Source organism: Zingiber officinale, chromosome 3B (assembly GCF_018446385.1).
Source record: "Zingiber officinale cultivar Zhangliang chromosome 3B, Zo_v1.1, whole genome shotgun sequence".
Lineage (NCBI taxonomy): Eukaryota > Viridiplantae > Streptophyta > Magnoliopsida > Zingiberales > Zingiberaceae > Zingiber > Zingiber officinale.
The window spans coordinates 81,119,251-81,128,197 of record NC_055991.1 but is presented as its reverse complement, the minus strand read 5'-3'; the positions used below and the strand labels follow the sequence as shown (position 1 = coordinate 81,128,197).

At 35.4% G+C, this 8,947-nt stretch overlaps 1 long non-coding RNA gene across 3 annotated transcripts; it reads right to left on the bottom strand.

Annotated features, from left to right (window-relative positions):
• Nucleotides 1–4,906: 4,906 nt before the first annotated feature.
• Nucleotides 4,907–8,706, bottom strand: LOC122056654. 3 transcript variants are annotated; one of them, XR_006133342.1, is made up of 5 exons: nt 8,330–8,706; nt 8,036–8,100; nt 7,483–7,551; nt 5,681–5,777; nt 4,907–5,372 (listed from the first exon to the last, which is right to left on the bottom strand). It is a non-coding gene; the product is annotated as an uncharacterized LOC122056654 (long non-coding RNA). The 3 variants fall into 3 exon arrangements; XR_006133343.1 differs by having other exon boundaries at nt 5,681–5,736; XR_006133344.1 differs by lacking the exon at nt 5,681–5,777.
• Nucleotides 8,707–8,947: the final 241 nt, after the last annotated feature.

Here is an 8,947-nt window from a genome sequence, read left to right as displayed (position 1 = left end):
TAGAAAAAACATGCATACTAGAGGAATTATTTAACTTTGAAGACATGGATTCTAATTTTTCCTATAAAATACTAATCTCATTTTTCAAGGATTTGTTTTTCTTTTTATCCTTAAACAAATATTCATTTATAGTTAAAATAATTTTAACTAAAGTATGAGTGGGTAGATCGTATACCTCACTTACCGAGAAGTCCGAATCTGAAGTTTGACCTCCCCCTTCACTTAAGATCCTATTTTCTTCACTTGGGCTCCTTTCTTCTTCTCTTGAATGAGATGGAGGCTATGTCATCTACTCCCATTAAGGAAAAACGGAAGACATGGTGTTCTTCTTCTTCCGATGATGATGGATCATCCCATGTTACCTTTAGATTTTTGACCTTCTTCTCCTTTTCTTTTGTCTTCTTCTTTTTATCCTTCTTCTTCTCTTCCTTCTTCTTCAAGAGAGGACATTGATCTTTTATGTGTCCTTCTTCTTGGCAATTGTAGCAAATAACCCTTCTAATGCAAGTCTTGCTTCTTGAACTTTTCCTAGCATGAGATTTGTTAGTTGAAAAAATTTTAAATGCTCTTCTCATTTTTCTTACCATATACGCCTCTTGATCACTATCCATTGAGGTGTTTGATTCTTCAGATTTGGAGGATGGTGGGGATAGTTCCTTTTTCTTCTTCCCTATCTCCTTGTTGGCTAAAGTACTACACCCCTTGATCTATGGGCTTCTCCATGTAATACTTCAATACGAGCTTTGTAAAGCTCCATGGTTGAGAATAATTCATCTAGAGAGCTCTTCTCTAGATCCTTTGAGATGTAGAATGAGTCTACGATTGAACTCCAAGTTCTTAGGAAAGTATTAATGGCTTTCATCATTATATCACGGTTGGATAGTTTCTCATCTACACTTGTTAGTCCACTTAATATTTCTTTAATTTTAACATAAAGTGAAGATACATTTTCTCCTTTTTTAAGTTTGATATTGTTGAGTTCGGAGAAGGTCCCTTCTTGCTAATTTTACTTCAAATTTGCCTTCATGAAGCTCTACTAGCTTTTCCCACACATCCTTGGCACTCGTGTAATTTCCAATCCTTGTTACTTCTTGTTGGGGAAGAACATTTAGTAGATGATGCAAAGCCTTTGAGTTTGCTAAATGCTCTTCCTTTTGCTTCTTGCTCCATCTTGCTTTATTGATTATCATGTTATTTTCATCCCTAAGTATTTTGAATCCATTTTCCATTATTAGCATGGTATCGAAATCAATATCAAAGAATATCTCTATTATTTTCTTCCACCAAGAGAAGTCTCCCTCAAACTTTAGTGGTTGGATGTGTGAGCTGGTCATTTCGTTGAAAGTGCTCTTCTCGACGATTAGTCTGTTGAAGGGCATTCTCACTCTGATACCACTTGTTGAAGATCGGTGGCCGGCTAGAAGGGGGTTGAATAGCTTGGTCACCCCAAATCATTTGTCTTCCTACAATGTTAGTGCATAGCGGAATAATAACAATAAAAACTAAGAGAGAAAGTAAATGTTATTATGTAACGTGGTTCGGAGATTACTTGCTCCTACTCGACGACTTGTCCTTGAGAAGGGTGATCCCTCAATGTGTCGGTGGATTAGTCCTCAGTAATCTTCGGCTAATGTTTTCTCCTTCTCGGTGGAGCAAGCATCTCGCAAAGCTCCCTTCCTCTTTACAAGATGAAAACTTAGATTAGGAGGAAGAGAATTGGCTTGAAGCTTGAGGGAATGACTTAGGAGAATATTAGAAAGAATCAGTTGTCTCCTTCATCCCTCAAAGCCCCTTTAAATAAAGTGGAAAAAGTTGATCCTAATCAACTCATTTCCTATGCACTAGTCGACTGGCAGATCCATCAGTCGACTAATGCTACCGTTGGATATAGCCAACGTCTACTTCATAGAATCAGTGATTCTGTCAATGGTCACTTACCAATCGATTGGTGAAAGTACCAGTCGATTGGTCACTACTAGCTGAGCGAATAGAATGCCTCTGTTTGATCCCCAATCGACTACTTAGTCGATTGGAATAGTTGACCGCCACTTCTATTAGTCAACTAGTCCTGATTATATACTCATACTCATCCTCTTTGGAGTCACCCTTGAAGCACTCTTCCTCGACCTTCGTTCCTCAGATGCACTCGAGCCCGCGGCTCCTCTCTATGCATCCTTTGTTTTGCCTTGAAGTCCGCTTCCCTCGGCTCCACTCAGTTGCTCCTTGTCCGGGGATCTCAAGGACCCGAGCCATAGGATGAGCTCCTCATGTGCGTTTTACAAAGTCCTGCATGACTCAACCACACATATCAAATATATATGAAACTTAACTTAAACTCTTTGGCACACACATTAAAATCATGATCATACCCCATCAAACCTAAGTCGATTTTACCCACAATAACTATGGTTAGGCAATGGAAAGTTCAAGTGGGTCAAGTAGGACCACACATTAATAAATAAAAGTTCTAACTATGGTTAGGCAAAGGAAAGTCCAAGTAGTTTAAGGAGGGCCATGAGTTGGTAAAGGGAAGTTCTAATTGCGGTTAGGCAAAGGGAAGTCCAAGTGGGTTAAGGAGGACCGCACGTTGGCAAGAGAAAAGTCCTAACTACAGTTAGGCAAGAAGAAAATCTAAGTGGATCAAGGAAAACCATACTTGGTGATGGAAAGTCCAACAAGAATTTGGCACGAGATGGAAAGTCCAAGTGGGTCAAAGTTGACCAGACACTTGGTAAAGAAGTCCCAACAGGTCATGGTTGACCGAATATTAGACAAGGGACCCCTAGACTCGGATTAAGTGAGTTAAGGTTGGGTAATCAATTGGGTAATTGATTGGGTCAAAGACAATTGATCAAGTGATCGATTGGAGGTTGTTGTTGCGAGAACCGACAGATGCTGAATCGAATGGCTAATCGATTCAACCCTCTTCAATCAATTAGATAATAGATCGAAGCGGGTTTTTTTTTACAAATCACAGTGTTTTACTGTGCTCAATCAATTGGGAAAGTATCCAATCTATTAGGAGAAGCTCGTGACAAACAATGGGCTTCTAGATCAGGTGATCGATTGAGCCACGTGAATCGATTAGGTGATCAATTGGAAGAAGTTCATGAGCAAATAGTGGATTTCTTAATCGATTATTGAGTGATCGATTAAGATGCCTCATAATTGATTGTCTAATCGATTGAGAGAAGAAGAAAAGAGTTGTTGCGAGTTTTGGATGGCTGGATTTACTTTAATTTAACGTGGCAATCGATTAGGGGCAAAGCCAATCGATTGGAAACCCTAGATTACGAATAAAAGGTATTTTTGCAAGGATTCAAATCACCTCTTCTTCTCAGCTCTTTATCCCCGGTGCTTCAGTTGTGAAAGAGAAGTGTTGTTGCACTTTTTAAGCTTCAAGAGACATCTATAAGCAACAATAGATTATTTCCATTTATATTATTTATTTATATCTTATTTTTATTATTTTCATTGTATTCTTGTATGTGGGCTTGTATAGGGTTTCTCTACCTTCGGATTATTTCTGAGAATGAGTGTTCTTCATAGTGGAGTGTGTGCACTATGTGGATCCTTAGATTAGTCATCTCAAGGAGGTGGATACCAAATAAATTCTAGTGTTAGCATTGCTTCGAGTTTTCCACTACAATAATTCATCATCAACAAAGTAATTGAAGCTAATCATCCCCTTCTAACTCCCGGAGTGTCCTATCAGCCCAATATCTAATAATCTTAAGTTAGATCACTTTAATAGATTCAATTTGTATTCATATACACAACTTATAATTGCACCCATCCATTAGAGATAACAACCAATATAACATTCATTCGATATGAATTTGAGACTATTAGAGTCATTAAATACTTTTAATTGAAAAGGTTTGATTGTTCTGGAGGTCTCAAAATAGAAGGAAACAAAAGAATATGAATATACTTCAAAGGACTCTGGGTGTGCAATAATGTCAATTTGCATGATATGAATTTGAGATTTTTATTATCTTTGAGCACATTTAGTTAAAAGTGTTTATCAACAAACAGTTATTTGGAATTGACTAATGATCACTTCGTTAATGATGATTTTCAGCGGATATCTTGAAGTGAATACTCACCAATACTAATACTTAGATTTTCCTTGATATCCACCTTCTTAAGGTGACTAATTCAAGAGTCCACTCTCCTCACGATCTCATCGACTATGAAATCTACTTCTCAAAAATAATTCGGAGGCAAACAAGCCTCATTCAATCTCACAACAAGAACATAATGAAAGCAAGAAATAAATACACAATATAAACAAAAAAATATTGCATGCTCACTACAACAAAAACCCTCATAGACATCGATTTTCCACCGATGTCTATTACATTTTCGACCGATGTCTATGAAGGCGATGTAAAAGGTCTGTCATTTTAGACATCAGGTTAAAACCGGTGTAGTAGCACTTAACGACATCGGGTGTAAAACCGATGTAATATTATATGTTAATAACACCAGTTTTGGCAGCGGTATACGACCGATGTAATATTAGTTAATGACACCGATTTTGCAGCAGTGGAAAACCGATGTAATATCAGTATTGTTTAACGACACATATTCGATTTCTGAAATAGTGAAAAACCGATATTATAAAGACAAGTCAATATCCATGTAACCAACACATAAATATTATACACATCAAGTCCGTATCCACATAAATATTATACACATCAAGTCCGTATCCACCAATTGACTAGTTGAGGTACCAATTAGCCTACTACTTAAGTAAGAAGTCCTTTTATTCAACTGTTCGGCATCCATCTCTTTGCTTGATTTCTTCTACCACATGGAGGTCACCTTCTTTATCCTTTCCTTTACGTCAACTGCAGATGCATCTGCCACTTCAGCTTCAATGTCTCCTTTCTCCTGATTTTGATCATGCTCCTCCTGTTCCTTTGATGATTTTTCTTTCTTGAATTTCTTCTTCTTTAAGATTCTGTTCTCTGAAGGAGCACCGACACTTTCTTTCTTCTCCCCTTCACTACTTTGCTCCAATTGCTTCTTGTCTGCATAACAAGGATAAACAAATTCAACACACATTAAACAGTCACTTCATATGTATGAAGCAACTCAAGTGAATTAAAATTTACTATCTATCAAAAATAAACTAATTAAAATTTGCAATGCCCATTTCATATAGAAGTGCATCCAGCTCTGCCATTTCTTTTTCTTAAGCTCCTTCTTTGACAGTTGCTTTCAGCATCTTTGGGTGGTGCTGAAACAGGAGGAGGTTTCTCAATGGTTGGTTCTTTCCTAACAGCCTCTGGTTCATTTTTAGGTTCCTCAACATCATCATCATCACCCATGTCAAGATCATCATCCTCACTTTCACTTTCCTAAACACAAGGAAAAAAAGAGTACTTGTTATAAATAAAATAAACTTAAATATATGATATAAACAAACATGTAAGAAAAGAACTGACTCTCCCATGTGATAGTAAAGCAAATAGTAGATAAACATAATCACTAGCAAGCAACAGAATTAGCTAATAGGAAGAGAATATTTTTATTTAAACAGATAACCTCAGAAACTCAAAAAGATTATACTTGTATTGACATAATAAATTTCAATAACCTCAGACAATCACCATTAAAATAATATTACAATAGAGGAGAATATTAAATTAAGAATTACTAATATCACCTTTTAGAGCAATGTTGAAACACCATCTTCTTCAAAATGCTGCTAAATCTTGAATTCTGATTGAGCTTAAAGATTATTCTCATATTTCAAATTGATACTACAGCAAAGGAATAAGCAAAGAGTGATACAACATGCTAGTAAGAAAAACAATCTAAAACATAGATTTAAATAATGGTTTAACTGGCCACGATATCAATAGCACATAGATAACTGGATATTGGTGTATTAGTTAGCTTGACTATGGAAACAATGTTAGATGCCTAACACAATTGAATTAGACTACACAAATTAAGTGTTTATTAAGTGTATCCCTAGACAAGTATCAGGATGTTGAGTTTGCAGCCTAACAAAATGGATAGTATTAATTTGAGATTTTGAGAGAAAGCACACATTTAGTATAAATCACAAAGGTATTTATACGGATCAATTTGCATGCTCGATGGTTTATAGAATGCAGGCAGTTTCTCCACCTCATAACCATATCAAGTATAAACCTTTGTAGCCAAAAGAAAGCATAATATAAGGATTGAAGGTAAACAAGTGAAGAAGAAGAATGAGAAGGGAACAAAGGAATGATACTTTTAAACTTTGGTATTAATACAACTCAAAGTTGCTAACAAAATTGATACGAATCCCATCATTTAAGGGGGAAAAAGTAATTTTTCCTAAAATATACATGGAAAAGAAAAGAAACTACAAATTAGAGAGGAACTATGTTTCGGAGAAACTACCCAACACACAAAAGTCATTGTTTCTTAGTTGCATTTTTCATAACAAAGAAAAAGCCATTTTTCATAACTGCCTACGACAATGATGAAAAATCGTTGTCTTTTTTCAGCTAAAAAATTAAAAAAAATAATACATAATTTTTCAATATTATAAATCATTCAAAATACTAAATTTTAAAATAAAATTTAATATAGAATTTTCTAACATTTGAAAATAATATCTACAATATTCTAAAGAAATTTCATAAGCAACCAACAAAATGATAACTAACAACACTATTAAAACAAAGGTAGAGCAATATAACATGAGATTTTATGCTTGGATGTCAGTGAAGAGGCGGCACTGCAGCTCCTAGTGCTCCTTAACTTATTAAAGTCTCTTCATTTTTTTAGTTTTTCGACGTTCTTCCTAGTACTTTTGAGGACATCTACTCAAACAAAGACATATATTACAAATTAAAAATCAAATTGTACACCAGATTCTAATTGCGCTACTTAAATGTTACATAACCATAAAAATCATTTGATCTAGTCATCTAACAGAAGTACACAAAGCATTATCTATGTAACCTAAATGGTAACCTCTTGAAACAATATAGTGGCTCTTAAATTTCTTATGAAGCAAAATTTTCATTCTATGTCACTGCATACAAAGCTTCTATTATAAACCATGCAAACATTATTTTTCACAGTGATCAAGAAGCATTAAATTCTAAAAGGGGCAATCTAGTGCAAAGGTTCCCACACACTCCATGTGATGCTGAGGAATAAGTCATACATTAAATTCTAAAAGGGACCATTAAAAGAAAGAATGTCTTAAATAAAAATGAATCCAGAAAGTTACCATATGCTCTGGATTAATCCTTTAAGTTTACATTGATCATGAGCTAAATCATAAGAAGAGAAGTGGACTGGCATGTTACATTAGTTGGCTTTCTAATCTTTAGTTTAAGTTTCACCATTTAAAGAAACAAGCCAAATGTAGAAGACAAGCAAGAACTACTACACAATCAACGCAAATAATAGAATCATGCACTAAGGTCAAAGAAACTAAAGAAAACAAGAAGAAATTACCCATCTCAAATGTAGAAAATGTAGAGTGTCCAAACCATCTAGTCAGAGGGTTTGCTTCGAACTCAAATCCTACAAACATAGGATACAGAACAAAGCTAAGTATTAACATAATTCTAATAATCATAAACAACCTAGGTAGGATAATCATCTGTTCTCCTTTTCTAGTGATTATTTAACCTTCTTATATGTGTTGTAACGAATTCTAAATGAATTGAATAAGGACTTATGATTCATCTAATCAATCTCAGCAAAATTTGTAATGCTGAATTCAGAGCACGGAATGTTACATCAATGGCATTATGTTTTCAGGAATTAATATGGCAAAACTAAATTTACATTAGATCCAATCCAAGGAAAGGAATGCAAAGGACTATGATATCTGGATCTCAAATTTTACCTAATTGATATTTCTTGTTATCAAATCAATTGATTGTTTGCTTAAAATTTAAGAGTTCTATAAAATTTCTAACATAATTATGAAACTGTCCAAATTCCATGCACAAGCACTTATATTATTTTTCCTATACACCTTATGCATGGAAAGTAAGAATACCTTAACCAACTCTCGTAGAGGAATCAAAGGGACCAGGAAGATCCAATCCGTTATTAATAAGTGACCTTTTCATCAAAAGAGAAGAACAACACCATTAGACGACGAAAGGATAAATCCTAACTATCATTTGGATTGATTAATCGATCCCCATTTAGTTATTTGATTAAATTTTACTGTTAGTATGCATGCATCTATGAACTTTAATTCAATTAACTTATTAACCTAACATCCAATTAATCAATCATAATTAACAAAATCAGAACTTTAATTAGCATTGTTAATGAAACCGATTACCCAATTCGGCTACGTTGAGGGCAGGGCGTGCGGACATCGACTGCGTTGAGGGCAAGGGTCGGGTCTCTGTCAGAAGACTGCCAAGGATCTCAAGTCTTTGGCGGCGGCCGGGGCAGTGCCCTGCTTAGGTCACCAAGACGATGATGAATAGAGAAGGGGTTGGGCGAAGACCCCATGTCGGCCGAGGGAGGTAGCAGAGGGCTCGTGCGGTTGGTGACGATGGGAATGTGGTCGGCGTCTTCTGCGTCGGCACACGGTGGGGAGGGGAAGACGGAAGAGTCTGAAGTAGGGCCGCCGGCTTCGAAGTCGCGTGAGGGCGGCTTCGAAATCGCAAAAGAGAAGAGAGGAAACGACGGAGGCTAAGGGCAAAAGGAAAAAAAAACAAATTTTGTAAATCAACATTTCCTTTAAATAGATTACCCAACATACTTTTTCCCATCCCTCGTTAGTTATATGAATTACTTATAAATTCATTAAACAAACCCCAAATAAATCTAGAAATTTTTTCTAAAATTTAATAAGTGGTTATATAAATTCATTTTCCAATTTTTTATAGATTTATTATTTTATTTTATTTTATTTTTTCCTAAATTCATTGAATTGCTATAGATACTTTAA